At 44.2% G+C, this 18,404-nt stretch overlaps 1 protein-coding gene and 1 non-coding gene across 10 annotated transcripts in view; one reads left to right on the forward strand and one right to left on the reverse strand.

Annotated features, from left to right (window-relative positions):
* NCOA7 (nuclear receptor coactivator 7) overlaps nt 1-15,127 on the reverse strand; it is a 98,225-nt gene extending 83,098 nt beyond the window's left edge. For 3 of the 9 annotated variants that reach the window (XM_054195781.1, XM_054195778.1, XM_054195771.1), the window contains exon 1: nt 14,937-15,127. The gene's annotated coding sequence lies outside the window, so the exon portion shown is untranslated. Of the gene's footprint in view, nt 1-9,844; nt 10,207-10,268; nt 10,293-10,461; nt 10,581-14,936 lie in introns of those variants that run through there. The other 6 variants (XM_054195774.1, XM_054195782.1, XM_054195776.1 and 3 more) reach the window with 4 other exon arrangements.
* Nucleotides 15,128-17,639: 2,512 nt separating this feature from the next.
* On the forward strand, nt 17,640-17,711 carry TRNAE-CUC (transfer RNA glutamic acid (anticodon CUC)). Its single transcript has one exon. It is a non-coding gene; the product is annotated as a tRNA-Glu (tRNA).
* The last annotated feature ends 693 nt before the right edge of the window (nt 17,712-18,404 follow it).

The following is an 18,404-nucleotide window of genomic DNA, read 5'->3' on the forward strand; positions in this document are numbered from 1 at the left end:
GCCACTGGATCCACAGCGTCACGTATCATAGGCTTGGCCATACATCAGAGTTGCTTCTACGAATTAGCTTACACAGGGCTTGAGGGAGATTTGCACTGCCGAAACAGCAGCATCACTACAGAGAGATGCGCAGCAAACGTCCTTTGGTGGTCAAGGGGACCTTGGCCAGCCAAAGTGCCAAGTGAAAGAAACTGGGCTTTCACGCATGCCTCTCAGGCTGTTAAAATACATGCAGGCAGCAAGCAGCTGCCAGTCTGAAGTATTACTGCCCTTCGCCTTCCTCCCATTTACCTACTTCAGCTGTTTGCTACCACTCCTCCACCCAAAATTATCGCATAAATTACCTGCGGCAATCAGCAGAAGCAGCTCCATACCTGCAGTTCCCATGCTGGCTCACACCCACTTCCAGCAGGCTTTGCTGCACACAGCTGAACTGCAAGCACATCCTTACTACTGCCACAGAAGGCAGAAAACCACGGACCTAACTCCTTGAGCAGCCACCTCATTCCGTGGGTCTCAGCAACCGCATGCTTTGAAGGATGAGTACCGCTGAGACCTAAGGCCAGCATTCATGAGATGAGAAACAGACTACAGAAGACAAATGCACGTTCTCAGCTTCATGGCAAACTTGCTCTCTTGCTTCTCAGCTCTTTTCTCACGAACCCAATAAAGGCATTTATACCAACGGTAAATAAAGTAGAGACAGAGCAGAAAGAGACAGGTGTCTGAAGAGTCACTTAAAACTCAACGATGTGGCTTGATGCTTGGCACAAACACCCGTACCATAAATCCCAGGTACCACAAATCGCCTTCTACTTACAATTAGTTTAGGTCCCAAAATGCTTAAGCATAAAGTTAGGTTTATATTTGTAAATATTACCTTTGTACTCAAAGAAACTTGGTTAACATGTTCTCAATGCTTTACAGAATAAGGCCACGCAACAAGAAAGTGTTAAAATATGAATAAACCCATCAATTTAACAGGAAGTATGAGAGATGGTCACTGCTTTTTAGGTCAAGTACCTTTCCAACAATATCCATAATCACACTATGAAAATTACTGGAAACTTTTCTTTAGAAAAGTACCCATCATCTTCAAGTTTTTAGAAAAAGACCCTCAAATTAACAGCCCACTGACACTACGCTGTGAAAGACTGACATTTGAACACTTCCTCACTTCAAAAAGCAACTCAAGACACAAGAGCTACTTGAAGGTAATTTCAAATTTCAGCTCAACATCCCTTTTTTCAATCGACCCTGACTCATGCAAATTCCAGGCCATGGTTTTTTCTGTCACCTACCTCCCAACTGAAAAGCAAAGGAGCTTAGGAGTGGGGGTAGAAAGGAGTCTCACAGTAATGCAATGCAAATGTTTTCCTATCTGAAACACCGTTAACAGAACCAAAATGCCAGGTTTCCATAGCAACCTTAACTGTGTCACACTGCATACGCTCTACATTAAGTAACATATTGAACAGTTTAATTGTAACAGAAAATCCTGTACATTTGTAATGTACAAAATTAACACTGGAAACCTTTATTGTTTATTTTTCAATTCCTTAATCTGCAACATTTATTGTGTTACAGTCTGTTGAGTGTGACCTTATATTACACCAGCTTTGCAGGTGTTCAGATACTGGCAGCATTAGGTGCCTTAAAATTACAGTGATCAACAGTAAATCGTACCCTCTACCCAGTGCATAGCCTGAAAGCTGTTTTAAAAGCAGCAATGTTTCTAATTATTTCTGCTCTCTTTGCAAAATTCCGTTAGGTATTGTGGAAGTGAGAATGATTTAGTTTTCTTGCTCTTCTGAAACATCCTTAAAACCTTTATTACCATTTTTCCTTCCTCTATCTCCAGATTCCTGTACAACATTACACACAGTTTCTGGTCTTGTACTGAGAGTCACCTTGCGCTATATACAAAGCAAAAACTCCCCTCTCAAACTGAATTCCCCTTGCTATATGTCATAGCGCAGTTACATTTACCTACCTAATTAGAGAGTCTCTCTGAGTAGTTGCTTGCTTCTTTCCAGAAACAGAAAAATAAGTTTTCTCTACTTTTCTGTGTTCTAACCATTTGTGCGTGGCTAAGTGCCTGCTCGAAATTATTCTGGTAAATCAAGCTAGCAGCCTATTTCTATGTGCACAGAAAAGACAGAACAGAATGGTCCATACAAAACAGCTATACGCTATTCTTTTTTTCACCGTACCTAATCTGGACTTTATTTGCTTAACTCTGGATAGGTTCAGTCTGAGATGGTTCAGGGCTTAGTTAAAAAAAAAAAAAAAAAAAAAAAACACACAACAAAACAAAAACCCAAAACCAACAAAAAGTTAAAAATATGCTTGAATTAAGTTTGAGTACTGTTGCATAAAAAACCAGAAGTGTAGACATTTTCTGGTAAAACAATAGCAGTAAGTATTTTACTTTCAGATTACTCAAGTGTTTTAAATATTATTATTGAACTGAGGTGCTCTTGTTGAACAAAACAGGCTGATTTTGAAATTAAAATTCAAACATCTTACACTGACAGTATCGACAAAGAAACTCAGCATTTCTGAAGATAGGTATTTCTTTTTGCTGGGGCGGGGCTGGGGGGAGAGGGGGAAGAACCACTTCACAAAATTTGACCTAATTTTACAAATAGCTTCAATTCCTCCACTGCTGCATTTTCATAGAAGCCATCTCAGCCCCATCACCAGGCACCGCGACGTTGCTGAGCTCTCTACTCACCTACCAAGTGCATTGAGAGGGACCACTCGCTTACATGAGTTATGCTTGTAATACCTAAGCACACATTTGCAGAATTGGGGCCCTAAGATGAAATCTGCTAACTTTCCCACAAGTTCTGCCTGACATAGCTGGTAGTGGAGAGTGTTTCAGACTGCCCAACATGTTTCAAACAACACCTTGTCTTCACTTGTTTACAGCTACATCGAAGTAATTGCTTGCCCTTCCTCAAGTTAAAGCCAGACAGAATAGTTAATATATTAAAGAGTTTCAAGGGTTTTTTAGGTCCATGTTAAAGCCTCTTTTTTTGAGGGGCCGTAGTGCTTCCACTTTTGGTGTTAAAATTTGGCAGGCAATAATTCAGACCTTTTCACAGTTGCTCTGAAAAGCCGTCCAAACTAGGTAGAGACCTACATCTTTGAAAAGAATAGGAAAAGCAGCTTACATCTACCCCATCTGGGTACATCAGTGATTTGTAGGACTGATGCATTACCTGTAGGAAGTATATTACTAGAGCTAGGTTCATGTTCTTATCAATAACTATTACAAGACCTAGGATTAAAATGCACACTTCCAACCTGTAACACATGGCTGAGCTAACCTAATGAACAGGTAATACCTGGCACTAGCTTCCACAGGTCAAAATTGGTTTTCTGTACTATCTGCTTGCTGGACTCGGTGAAGTTAAAAAAAAAAAAAGTGAAGAGAAGCAGAAAGAAAGATACAACCAGATAAAGTAAATTCCGATTTATAACACAGTACGCTGTCATCCTGGAGCCTTTCAGCGAGAAATTAAACATCCACAGCTCTTTCATCACAGAATTCACAACAAATACTACGTGGCATGAAGAAGTCAAAACTTAAACAACAATTACAAAACACAGTACCAAGTAAAACTTTTATTTTAAATGCAATGTAATGCTGACTGCAAAGCAATTAAGAGTTGAAAACTGTACTCAGAACTGCCATAAAGTCATGATTTCAGTGACATCCATGGGAAGTTTGATTGTTTACAAAGTTACCAGATACTTGGAAAAAAAAAAAAAAACAAAACACAACCAAAATGAAAAAACACAACCAGAAGAGAGGCTTTTAAAAGCTTGTTACCATTTACTGAGGGATGACAATAATTTTGCCCACATGACAAAGTAAAGACATTACAGTTACCAAATACAAAGAAATACACGTTTCCTCAGAAGCACCTTAAAATTGGGTTTGGTGCTACAGGTGGCCCCTTCAGCTCAGTCAGCTTTCCTTTTGCAAACCTCCTCGGTTTTCCACTGGCATTTGCGCAGACTGCCCACGGCATTCTGCAATCGTGGCTTGCTCATAGTGGAGCAGGGCCCCATTTCTGAGAGAAGCAGTGTGCCCATTTCCTTCCCAGGAGGAAAACAAGGAAGGGAACGCACCTTCCTTGCTCTTCTCACCACCTTAATCCAAAGCGTGAGCAGAACTGAGCAGAAAGGCTAGGAACCACTTTCCTGGGTGGCAGCATTTTTTCCACATCTTGACGTTCGTGGAGCCCAGAAGTCACCAACACGCGCAACTGCATAAGGTCTGTTTTTTTCCTGGGGTTCATGTTACTTGCTCTTCCCACCCTGCCTGTAGAAGATTCTGGATTTATTGTACTTGCTGTATAATTTTGGTCTCAAGATCAGTCTCTTGTCCCCTTCCCATAAAACCTGCCTGTTACCTGCCAGGCTCAGCCTGGGACTGGAAACTACCAGAGCAGGGCTCAGGAAAGGACACAACTAGTTGACAAAACACTGAAACTTACTACTCACACAATAGCATCAAGTGCACAGTGTCAACAGAACAGGAGAAAAGAAAACTAATTTCCAGCTCCTTAATCTCTTTTGATGACAACCAATGTGTTACTTGTACCAACATAAATCACACATTACAACAGGAAATCCAATTTTCAAAACAAATAACACACTTGAAAATTTATCCAGTGAGCAATCAGTTAGCCGCAGGGCTCAATTTTAAGAAATGCAGAATTCCCGTACATAAGGAGACAAATGCGTCCCAGTGAGTAATTACATGGGCACTAGCTCAACACAGGAGATTTTACTTTTCATCCTCTAAGAATGACTGTAGCAGGACACAAATGTAGATGTCACCACAAGTTCCTGCCTAGCCTCTGTACAGTGATGTGATGATGCCAGCCACCTCCCACCATCTACTCACCCCTAATAAGAAGGCGTATCTAACCAACACAGCTCAGCATCATACACAGAAAGGAAAACAAACAAACAACCCCAAAAACCAGAAAACCCCAAATTGTTTTATTAAATTAAATTTCTCCAGCTAAGCATAAGGGCTGGAGAACAACTCACCGCGTTGGCAGAAAGCCACCCTTGTCATTCCTTTGTGGTTCTCAATTCATCTCCTAACTGCTCTGATGACTACTCAGACTGCTTGCCACTTGACCCGGCACATCTGGGTGGCAAGGGGGCTTTCATGTTCATCAGCTGATGCATAGCTGTCAATCATTTGGCCCATATCTACACAAGTGACTGGCTTACAGCAGGCAAATTCAATCTTTCACCACACACCTGGACACATTTCAGCAGTCTGTTCCGTAGCAAAGTAAGAATCAAAGTTTTATCTCCTTGATTCTCCACTCATTGTCACCAGGATGTCACCACTCACACCACGCATCTACCAGACAACAACTGCATTTTAGAAGCTTTCAGAGCTGGGACAGATGGCACTGCCTGGGTTTTATGTCATGAGTTATCACAGCTGCCACCTTTTGCCATCAGTCTTCAGCAGCTTCACTGCAAAAGGTTTGATCGGCAACCAGTATGAAAAAAAAGGGAGTACAGAAAGTCTAACATTACTTATGTATTACAAGTGAAGAATTTCTTCTTAATATCTATTTTAAATATCATACAAATAATATTAATGGGTAAAATTACTTTTTTTATACTCTTCAATGCTTCTCTGAATTACCTAAACCTTTGTGAGAAAGTATGAAGGAAGAACTCAAGCCACTCTCTGGCCTACAAAGCTTTGCCAAGCTTGTAACAGCTACCAAAACCTGCATACAATATTATATCCAGTTTTATCAAAAATGTCCAGGTTTTTGGGTTACGTATAACTACTTAAAAAGCATTATAGAAATGCTGTGCAAGTTGACAGTAAAATAATGCCGTTGCCACCACACTGGGGCATTACTTGACCACAAGACAGTTAACAACAGACTAGCACTACCTACTATGTTATTTGTGCACAGTGACTACTGATGCTGCATGCAAGCACTGCTGAGCCACTGACAGTATCAAGTTGTTCCTTGTAGCATCCCCCCCAGATAACAACCTAGGCAGATGCCAGTTAGTTTCTGCAATCGCAGCATCACCTGACCTGGCAGGAAGCCATACACACCTCTTCCCCTCAAAACGAAGGTGGCAGTGATGGTTAATAAATATTCATACTTCTTTTCTATCTGCTGCCTTAGCTAGGAGTATTTAAAAAGAAAACAAACCAGAAAATAAGACAGATGGCATGTGGGACAGAAAGCAAAAAAAAAAAACAGACAGGAGTAGCAGCAGATAGAGAGAGCACTGCTAGAAAAGGTTAAATTTACTTGAAAAATGAGTCAGTGAATAAATTACCTTTTCTTAAGATAAGGCTGAGTTCAAGGAAGCAGTAGCTCTGACTGTGAACTTCTGTAAAACAAATCTGTGATTTCCTCTAACTGGTGTACTGGGACAGCTATTTGTCTGGACGGAATCTTGGATTTTGGGGAAAACGACTCTCAGATATCTACAGAAACACTATGGGAAGATCCCAAAATCAGTCACTAACGGGTGAGACTACTCTAAGAAAATTTCCTTTCTAGAAATTGGTAGCTGTTAATAGACTTTTAAATCCTACTAAGTGAACACAGAATGAAACATAAACAATCCTAATCTGACACTGTAACCAAAAGGTAAATGCAAATCTTGCCTGTATAAACAAGTATAACTTCCCTGATCGGCTTGACTGTTTTCTGTTCTTGTAAACGAGGTTGATATTGTCATTACTTCGATATGATGGGTAGTCATAGAGTCTGCATTTCAAAAAGGATGTTGAAAAAAACAAAACCCAACCTGTAAAACATACATACTAGTCATAACAAAGGCAACAGAAGAAAAACAGTGGCACCTCAGTGGGATCTACATGTAGAATACCAAAGAGGGGGCCTAATGATTAACTACAACACGTGAGAATTACAGGGAACAGAATAACTGAGAGCAGGGAACAGTTTCATCTAGCTGTCAAGGCCATAGGACCGCACAACACATGGAATTTGAGGCATGCAACTGAAAGCACAGCTCGCACCTTAAAAACAAGATAAATAACAATCAGAAGGCTTATTAGGATTATGACGAGTACTGTATATATTGAAAGCTCCAAATATAAGCCAGAAGTCTTCCTAAAGCATAAGCTGTGGTTCCATGACAAGTCATTAAGCCTAAGTAAGTGCAGGCATGTCATTACGGTGCTATACAGTACCGAGCTGAAATACTGGTACTGTTTCTTCAAGCTTGGCCAGAGACTGGGAGCAGCACAGGTGTAAGAACAAAGCATCGCACCTGGAGTACCTCATCCTTCTTAGCACTTACTATTACCTTCTGCATTGCAACCCATCGGGAAGTACCCAGAGACCCCATGAAGCCTGCCTGCACCCTGTCCTTGCAGGCAAACAGAGGACAGACACAACCACAGCCCCCGGCAGTGTGCTGCCCACCCCAAAACCGAAGAAACAGTTCATAACAGACACCTTCCAGCAGCAGCATAGCCACTCATGCCCGCCTGACATTTTGATCAAGTATAGCTTTCCGCCTTCAATCAGAAGGGTTTGCAAGGAAAAGGGGAAAAAAAAGGATTCCCCCGTGTATGTGTTTAATGTATCAATATGAAACATTATGTTGGGGGGAGGGGGGGTGATGTGGAATATAAATCCTCTAGCTTGCTGTGAATTTTGTCACTGCCTCACTGTTTCACAAATCAGGCCAGGGACAAATGACATGGGAATAAGGAAACCAGTCAGATTTAAAACAAACAAACACACACAAGAGAGAGAGATCTGAAAATTTGTTTCCCCTACCCTGCTTTTCTTCCTAGTCAAAGGATGCCGCCTAATTGAGTGCTCTTAGTGCTGACTTCACGCCTCAACTGTAGCGTTAAGTTTCCTCTTTTTGGGAAAGCAATCTTAACCCACAGGACAAACCCACAGCAGCTGCAGCAGCATGACTCGTGCATTTTCCTCCACGAGGGCGCAGATCCCGAGGTCCAGCTCCCTTGCAGCAGGGAGCGAGAAACCACCAACTCCATGGCAGGCAGCCATCCCCACCGCCAATAGCTATACCAGTTGAGTGGATACCTCACTAAAACAAGAGCTGTGCCCGTAAAGCCTTATAGACTTTTTTCGCTTATTGATCACGAGGAGGAAGAGATTTGTCAGTCTGCTGCTTCTTGGGCGATGACGCTAGATTCACCTCACCAGCAGAGGTGAGGACCACGACCACCTGCTGCTGCATCAGGCACCTGCTGAGATACAAGAGGGCACAAGCCATGGGCCAGACAGGGAGTTTTACCACTTTTCTCAACATGGGTTATGTTCCAGCTTTCCTTCACTGCATACTGGAAAGCAAAGGGAAATTGAGTCCCTTCGTCCCTCGTTTCCGTCATAATTATAGTTTGTGAACATCTCCAGCTGCCTGGATCAGCAATTTCTTGTGTCACATCATGCTGCAGAAGCTCACACTAAGATCCCACCTTTGAAACACTTGCCCAGATGGGTGACTGCAGGGAGCCTCTCTGGCTGCAGTACCCATCTATGGGATTCTCACAATTTTGTTAATAACCTTTTTGAAGAAATGTTTCTCCAACCCAAATCACTCTCTAATGAATTCATCTCTATTTGAATAGAGGGACTTACTCCCTAATACTGTAAGGGATTTGCAAGCTGTCCACTGAAGTCAGGACCATAAGCTAGCCAAATATTTACTACAAACAATCCCAACCAATTTTACTCTTCTCTTTGAAAATCCTGGATACAGAAAGCAACAAAGGTGTATTCCTATACAAACAAGACAAGGACTGTTCCAATCAATTCTAAGTCACTTCAACTCCATGTGGAATCACTTATCATTTTGGCAGTAGACCTACCAAATCCAGAGAAGTGTGGCCACTGGTGCAGTGAAAACAGGACACTGGGCAAAGGCAAGGAGTGAGAGTCAGACATTGTGCCTCACAACTGACTTAGACAAATCAGTTTTTCTAAAAGTATTCCTTTTTCATAACATAATACACAACAAGATAAAAAGGTAAGGAATTTAACTGAAGTACAGAATTCCCTTCGAAGCCCAAGATTCTGATCCATTATTTAAAAAAAAAAAAAAAAAAGGGGGGGGGTTTGCATCACATAGCATTTTGTCCACAAACAGTCCCATCAGCTTCAATAAACTCTTCACAGGACCAACATTACTTGCTTGTTTAGACCCTTAAAATATTTAGTGTATATTTATGAACATTTACCAGGTAAAAAGATGAAAGAGAGAAAGAGAAAGCAGTGTAAAATGCACAAGGACTTATATATTCTTAATCATGACTTAAAGACATATATTCCTGATAAAGTAATTTTCATTCAGAAAGTATATGTGCACACATACTTTTCTTGGTATTTTCTAATGCCTTCTCTGTTAATCTTGTGAAGTCTGCATGTGTTTACATTCACATTCAAAAACTATATTAGCAAAATACGATTTCCACGCTATGTAAATACATGCTGATACAATATGCTGGCAGGGTTCATCAATATGCATTTTAAGTATCATCCAAACACAGGCCCTTAGTCTGGGTGATAACATTCGAGGCAATCCATAATCGATTAATGGGCACCTACCCATCTCAGAAGTCCATCGTTATGTGTTAATACAAGAAATGTACCACTACTTAATGGGAGAACAATAATTGTGGTGTGTAAAGTAAACACACGGTAAAAGCCTGTTATTGAGTCTAAGCGTTCATCATCTTATTTCATCACCTAGAGGACAAACAGTTACTGCATCCTTTAGCACCATAATATTGCAAACGCATCGTCAACACACAGCTTACCGCCTCCAGCCAAAAAAACAACTTTGAAGTAGTGTACGATGAGGTACAGAGAGGAAAGTCCATTGCACAGATGAAGAGACAAAAATTAGTTACTAACGCACATTTGGCACTCGGCAGCACTTCTCAATCATAATAACCTGAGACTGTAAATTAATATATAGAGCGCCTGGAACGTTCCAGTAAATCACCCAAGATCTGGGGAGGGAGGAAATAAATGAGGCTTGAAGCCGTGAAAGCCAACAAAGCAACCCGTTCGGCTGTAACGGCTGGTTAAACGCCACCGCGGAGGCAAAAGCTGGGGCTAGCAGGCACCGGGCCCGCCCCGCGCCCAGCCGAGCCGCCGGCGGCCAGGTCCCGGCGGCCGCCCCGCGCCTCCCGGCGACAGGGAGAGACACATCGCGACAGCGACGGGGCCGCCCCTCACCTCCCGGCTGGCTCTGACAACAAGCGGGCAGGCAAACGGCTCCTCCGGCAACCCCACACCGCCGGGGCTCAGCTCCCGGCCCGGCCCGGCCCCGCCGCCCCCCGCCCGGGCCGGCCTGCTCACCCACCGCCCCTCGGCAGAGCGTAAACAGGAAAACGACCCGGTCCCCCCACCCCTTCCCGACGGCGCGCACCTGCAGGGCGGGCGAGAGGGCGGCATGGCGGCCCCGCGGCCGGGCAGTGGCTGCGGGAGCGCCTGCTGCAGCGCTCCCCGCTCGGCTGGAGCAGCCCCAGCCCCGCCGCTTCTCCCCCCTCCCCCGGGCCGGGCCCGGCCCAGCCCAGCCCAGCCCAGCTCGCCGCTCCGCCCCGGCGATCCCGCCTCCCCGCCCCGGCGATCCCGCCTCCCCGCTCTGCCCCGCCCGGCCCTGGGGGCTGCGGTGGGCTTCACGGCTCCGGGATGAGCCCGTAGCGGAGCGCTGGGTAGGGAGGGGAGCGCAGGGCGTGCTTCGCCTCAGCCGCTTCACGGGGCCCGGCACCCCCCGCCGCGGTGCCGGCGAGCCCCGTCCTGGGGAAAGGGGTCGGTCGGTCTGTCTGTCTGGAGGGGCAAAAAGAAGCCAGGTATGGCGTATTTCTTCATAAAACCCAAGCGCCGGGCTGTGCATCTGGAGAGGAGATTTCACCAGGCTGTACAAAACCAACCAGTTTTGCAAACTGAGGTTAACCAAAGCCTTTAGATCCATGGGAAACCGATCAGCCTGCAAACTTTATCTGCCGTTTCCACATTGCCGGCTTCTTCACCCAATGCCCCTAAACCCACTACAGTTACCAGAAAGGCCATTGCCTTACCGGAGATAACTCCAGGTAACCGTTCCAGCCGTTTGTGGCTAGTCTAAGCGAGATCTGGCTTCCTATTCCCTCCTTCAGTCAGTTTCCAGCTCTGACAGACTACGGTATTGTAACATCCTTAAATCCCAAATTCTGCAAGGCAAAAGCCTGAAGATAGACAGATACCCACATAAATAAAAACTTAAAAGTAACACAAAGTGTATACATGCACATATATGTACACATTCTAAGAGACTGTGCGAAATAAAATAGCAAGTGGTGCACAGATGTCCCAAGATAAAAATAATTATTTTTTAATATTCATAATACAACAAATCCAACAAGTTTTAATTTCAAGTAAGAGAGGTACTTGTCAGAGGCCTATTTTTTAACCTAACAGCTGCTTAAAGATCCATTTCCAAATCATATGTGTCGATTTCAGGACCGAATGCAACTCCAATGTGGACACGCAGCTCCCACCACTACCCTCACCCTGCTCGTGGCATTTGCTTTCTACCACTCAGTGTCAGTACCAGGACAATGACTTTCCTGACTCCTTCACTAAATTTGCTGCTGTATTTCCAGCTAAAACTGAAGTCTGCATCTGATTTATTTTTTCCCAAACAGTTTATTTCACAAGACACAAGTCTCCTGCTTTAATATGTTTTGATAGCATACTGCAGTTACTACATCTTGTATCTATATTATTACCCAGGTACAAGTTGGGCAAACCCAAAGTTACATTGGTTAAAATCTCAAAGACCTCACCGGCACAAGGGTTCTCTAGCATGGCACAGAAGAACGGGCCTCTGCTCTCAGTTACTCCTCTGGCACTGCTTAGATAATAAAATTGGGGGAAAAAGAGAAAGAAAACTGCAGACCTCAAATAGTACCATTTACTTGATTTCTTTTGCCTAATTGCATAAGATATGCAGCCCTGTCCATCAAAGCGATGTAAACCCTACTTATGTCTTAGCTGAACTTGCGCAAGAATGACACTGACTAACACTTTATTTAGCTCCAGGAAAAGTTATCCCTGTCCTAAGGTACCAGTTCACTGTCTATCATCATTCCAAGAATGATCACCTCTATTGTATCGTGTAGAAAGCTCTATGAGGACAATGCATAGATTCCATGCAGCAAAGAAACTACATGTTTCTACAGTACTTACATTGCCCCAAACATTTCAAATACATATTCTAGCCTACTGGCATAGGGAAGAAATCACTCAAACTCCTGTCAGAGCAGCAGAGTAAGCAGGCTAGGACTTGGAACAGGAGCATCATACAAGTTCTGGTTACGGCACTGTGGGTTATCGCCTGGAGCTCAGCCCACAGAGTTTATGCCGTTGTCAGAAACTGCATGAGTGGGATGTAATATACCATTTTATTTTACTGAGCCTGGAACTAAGAGGTAATGCCTGACCATCTGTTACAGTGATGAACATGAGACAGATGAATAGACAGACGGACAGACGCACACACACACATCACCTTTGAAATAAAACCTTTGAAATAAAATTTAGTTTCGGCCTCTCTACAGCATAGAGGATAGAAGACAGTCTGAATGGTTTGCTCCTTCACATGGCAATTCATTTAAATACAAATGATCTAACATAGTTCAACTCATTGCTTTTGTGATATCAATGGTTAGAATATCTTTACTGAGAAAATCTTAAAATTCATGTCGCTCATTCATTTCAGAATTGGGCAAATTTGTTTTATCACCAATTGCACTATTTTGATGGAGGTAAAATGCAAATTTGCTATTTTGATCACTTCCAAATTGTGAATTTTCACTCGAGAAAAAGATTTCTCAAACAAACTCCCATGCATAATAACACACGGAAGGCAGAACAGACATGGGATAAAGTACAATGTTTGGATGGGTTTTGATCTTCCACAATACACACTTCAGTGTATGTTAATAGAGCTGCTCACTACATTATAGACAAAAGAAATTGTCACAGGTACAGTATGTTTATGGCCTGCACTCAGATCAGCTTACGCTGATGTTAGAAAAAAATACCATATTGCTCATGTGTGGTTCATGTAATTTTTTTTTAACATCCGAAACTGTTAGCTTACAGCTCATTTAAGACAGATAACCTGCTATAAGGAATTACACTCATGAGCTTGGACACCCTAAGAGTCCAGTTTTTAAAAGGTATAAAAATAAAGGTGACACCAATCTTTTCTTTTTCCATTTTCAGTCATCCTCTTTTCCCCAATTACTCTTACAATTATTCACCATGAAGTAGTCGCAAAATAGGTTTCATACAGGCAGACTTTTATGCATAATTGAGGCTCTGCTTGATCCTGCCATGCACTGGGGGTTGACTTCTGTAACAATACATTGCTATTTTTAGCCTGGTTTCTTCGGTTTATGTAATGATGAATTTTTTGAGTGTCCCCAACTAACCCTGTAACTTTGAACTGATTGTCTGCATGTAACTCAATTTGACAGAGGTATTGAAAATTTCTATAAGTTTCACAAAAATGAGAAAGAAACCAGAGCTTGAAACTTCTATAAGAAGTTCTCCCCTAACAACTGATTCTGTGCACCCATTTCTACTGTCTAGTACAGCAAACCAGAAGTTGCTTCCAAAGTGCTTTGCAGAAGAAAGACTATATAAAAAAAAAAGGAATTAGCTGAGATACATGAGGAGATGATGGGAAAAGTTATATTTGTTTCAACTAAGCTATTTTTTTGAGCTCACTGGACACTGGATGAAGCACCCTGCCACCACATCTTATCCTGAACACCATAATCACGTGCATTTTAACACAGGCTAAGAGAAAAAAAGCTGACACAGGTTTTCCTGGATCAAATATGGTGTCAGGGGAAGAACAGAAGACCAATTAAACCAATACAAGAACTTTAAAAGGTATTTATAAAAATACCGAGTTACTCCTCCATTTTTCTTCAGGATCTTTAAAATATTTTGTGTAAATAATAAATGACTAGTCTGCACAGAATTAAGACATGACACTGCAAATTCTCACAGACTGCCCCCTAGCTCTATTTAAATTAAACTACAAGAAGATAGAGCAAGTCACTGTACAGCTTGGAAGATGATCTTGGAGCTAAGAGTATCAGAACTGCTGTAACATTTGGGCAACGCCTTTTGAGATTTTCCTTAGATTATTTCCATAAAAACACTATTATGGTGAAGATAAATATAAGAAATATAAACTACAACAGTATTTTTTCCCCCAGAAAATCATTATAATCTTACAGTTCAGCAACCATTCCGACCGTACACGGAAATTAAACATAAAATAGCAAAAGACTGTTCATCATCTTTTTTTCCCTCCCCTTCCTCTCCACCTCCCTGAAACTGGGATGATGTACATTTTAAATCAGACTACTACCTTAAAGAAGAAAAGCTGATGTCAATACTTCCCAGATCAAATACACGGTTGAGGAAAGAGAGGAGTGATAAATGCACATATAGTTATAAATATCATTTACAGCTTCCATGCAAATCAAGCATTTTCACTACTACTGAAGCGTGTACTCCAGGCACAAAGACAATTTGTACTTACCATTATATAGTGTAAACATACCCAAATAATATACTTTCAGTGAATTAGCACATTACTTTGATGTTATTCTTACTCATTTTTACATAGTAAGCCTGCTGCCCCACATCAATTAACATGGCAAATTAAAGTAATAATAATATGTAATGTATTCATACGGAACAGACAAGTTAATTGCATGATGCTTTACAGCTTGCATTTAAAGTAATTGCTCTGATTTTTCAGGTTCCAAAATTCAGCTTTGCATACCAAACTCTAAAAGTTGGGGTACAGTACCTCTAACATTGAACGCTACTCACTTGGTTTTACTGACACAGCGCTGTTCCGTTGTGCTAAGTGAAAAGAAACATCGGCCTCCGACATTCCTTCCCTGGCGCTTTTGGGAAGATCATTCTTCTCCAGCTAGCATCGCAGGGATGCAGGCACAGGCACTGGCTGCTTCTGCGCTGGCAGGAGGCTGAATCGCTGACAGTTTCACTGATGCGTTTCTCTATCGGATATAGGAAGCCAGAAAAGAGGCGTAATCTTTTGTCAGTGCACATGACTTGTACAGAAAAGAAAGCTACTTCTAAAAATAACTAGCCAGCATATGACTGTCAATGCTACTTTCCTGGTGGTCTGGTGGTCAGCCCCCTGCCCCCCACAGCCTGGGTCCGCATCCAGGAAAAGATTTTGTATTTCAGTAAAATTTCTCTAGTGCATACATTAGAGTTTTCACTACTGTTACAGCTGTAATCAACAAACCTTTCACTGCTCAACAGAATTTAGTATGATATAATACACATATTGAAAATAACTTGCTAATTATCAAGTGTAACAGCAAGAATTATTTGTTTCTACATCTAACAGTTTCCTAAAGCACGGACAAAACACGTTTGCCTGCTCTACCATCATCCATGAGAACCCATCTTTCATAGGTTCAGCTACTTTTCTGAGATTGTCGTGGGGAATATTTTGTCTCTATCACTCAGGCAGCTTAAAAATCAGGGGGCTCACCCCTGCCTTCCTCTGAGATGTTGCACAACAGAGGCACTCTAAGAACAAACAGTGGCAACAACCCTTCTGTAACACGTCTTCGACACTGCAAATGCAGCTGATGTGGACCTACCCTAGTTTTAACCTAGGCGTCTCAAGTGCTGCTACCACCACAGCCATGGAAGCACAGAAAAAAGTACACCTCCAAAACCCACCTGAGAAGCACCCACGGTGGGAAAGCCTACGCTTTTATCCACAACTGTGAACCTGGTGAAGCACACACATTCATTTAAAGCTAGCTCAGTTTCTGCAGTATAAAACCACCTTAATATTTGCTCGGTGTTTCTTGCAGGTTCTAAGTTGCAGGAGACCAGGCCCCACTTTGCTTTCCTCTTCAACAAGGGGCACAGATTATCTTCTGGGACGAAGTGACCTCTCTCACCTAACCACATCCCCTTCTTTGAGGTGGCCTCAGGCCGTGGTGGTGCCTCAGTGTGAGCTGTGCTCTGCCTCCAGTGCTCCACAGCTTTGTCTCCTCAAGGCCTGAAATGCCTTGGTCTTGCCAAAGAAGCTGCTATTGATATACACGTGAAATGCAGTTCTTGCAGTATATAAGACATCAGACTGTATCTAATAGGGCCTGATTGTAACCTCACATTTTATGTTATCTACCTCACTGCACAGTAAAATGGCTCAGTTTGGACAAAAGAAAGTTCCATGTCAACCAAGACACGCATTTTGTTGAAACCTGCTACTGTGAAGGGTTTGGGATGAAACAAACCATTGGCTGAATAGCAACTCCAGTGAGACAGAAACCAAAGCCCCCAACCTCCTGAGTATGTCCCTGACGAAAGTGGTGTCTGTAAGTTTGTTTTCAGACTCTAAAACTTTTAAAGATAAGCTCGTGTATATTTGCAAAGCCTGCAAGCATATAGTCTGAAGCTTATCTATCTTAACGTGGCAAAGGTTTCTTATATGATGCATTTCTAGAGGCAGAGAGTTTGAGAACTAGAGAAGTTTGCTTGCGTAGAACAAACCCTCTTATATTACGCTGCTTAAACAAGAGAAAATCACTTTAGCTAGCACAGCTCACAGATCTACTTGGCTCATGAAATCGACACATCAGAGGAAAAAGTGCTTATGCAGATGTAATCCACATCGATGGCAGAGTTTTCACTCCTCTCATAGAAACCTCACCGAAAAAAGCAAAGTCACGGACTCACACGCATCGTGTTAGCAGGCCATGGCAGCACAAGGCAAGCGAACCGCCAATCTGGCTTCCCTCTGTGGAGCCACGGGCTTCCACTTGAGGTAGGCCCTCGGATCGGCTCTCCCCTGCAGGCCAAATACCGAAAACCGGAGAAGCTGCGGTGTTTTTCTCTCCACAGCTCGCCCGAAGCGCGATGGAGACGCGGCAGAGGCTCCTGCCGGGAGCCGCCGGCCGGGAGGCACGGCGCAGGGCGCTCGGCTGAGGAGGCCCTGCCCGGAGCCCCCACAGCAACACCCCGCGGAAAGACTGTCCTGTACGACACAGAGCGAACGGCCCGCACGAAACAAGGAAAAATAACCCCTCTCCCGCTGGCGGCCGCCACCCGCCCAGCGGCCGGGGGCGGCGGGAGGGGCGAAGCTCAACCCACCCCGCGCTCTGTCGCCGTCCTCCTAACGACCCGCCCTCTGTCGCGGCCGCGCAGCTCTTGCCTGTCGCGGTGTGTGGGGCGCAGCTGCTCCCGCTCCTGCACCTCCGGGCTGAGGGCAGGGCCCGAGGCTCTGTCCGCCCGGCCTCCCACCGCCATCCCGCCTCCCGCCCAGGAGGCGCCCCCCTCTCCTCTCCTGAGGGGCGCCCCCTCCTCTCTGCCCCGCCGCCGGCGACTCCCCCCCGTTGCGTGGGGTGGAATGGAACGTCCCTCCCTACACACAGCTGCCTCCGGGACTTGGCAGTGGCCAGATGGGGGAAAGACTGTTAAGGTTAGGGGATGTGGTTGTGCGATTTAGCTCTTCAGGAAGGACTTACAGTACGGTTACAGAGATCCCTGGTGGTCTAGTGGTTAGGATTCGGCGCTCTCACCGCCGCGGCCCGGGTTCGATTCCCGGTCAGGGAAGTTATTTTTTCTTTTCCCCCCTTTCTTTTTACGCTTCTTCCCCTTTTGCCTGTTAGATGCTGTCTGGCTTGCCTTCTGCTGCTCTTTCAATTCAGGGAGCATCCGGCCAGCTGCTGTGCGAGCCCGAGGCGTCGGCGTTGCTGCCCAGCAGCGAGTTTTATGGCGCGTTTGGCAGCGTGGAGTCATCCATGAAGGGAGCGTGCAAAGTCTCAGCGCCCTGTACAGGTGCAGGCAGGCAGGGGAAGCCTGCCCAGGTGTAGAACCTGTCTAGAAGCCTTGCCTTCAGAAAACTGCCTATGGGCACCCCATACCAACCCATAGGGTTTCTAGGAGACAGCTGAGCAATGTCTGCCTAGAGGGCCACAGGCAGGGCTGTTGGCCAGCCCTTAGAAATGCCATATATTCCTTTTTTTTTTGGCTGTTCTGACAGAAAAGGGTGTTCCCACACATCTCCCTCCACTGGTGGGAGGTTTGGTGCCATTGTGGGGACCCCCTCAGCTGTCACTGGTGTCCGTGTGCCTCTCTGCCCAAGTGTGGTTTCCCCCCAGAGAAGGTGGGAAGGGTTTGTCCCCTGCGCCCTTGTCCTGGCAGGAAGGGATGCGGGGGACTGCAATTCTCCATGGTGTTTGCTCACCTAAGGAACAAACAGACTGTCTCTTTACAGTGTATTTGCACAGGCCCCACCATGCTGAG

This window comes from Rissa tridactyla, chromosome 3, assembly GCF_028500815.1.
Source record: "Rissa tridactyla isolate bRisTri1 chromosome 3, bRisTri1.patW.cur.20221130, whole genome shotgun sequence".
Classification (NCBI taxonomy): Eukaryota; Metazoa; Chordata; class Aves; order Charadriiformes; family Laridae; genus Rissa; species Rissa tridactyla.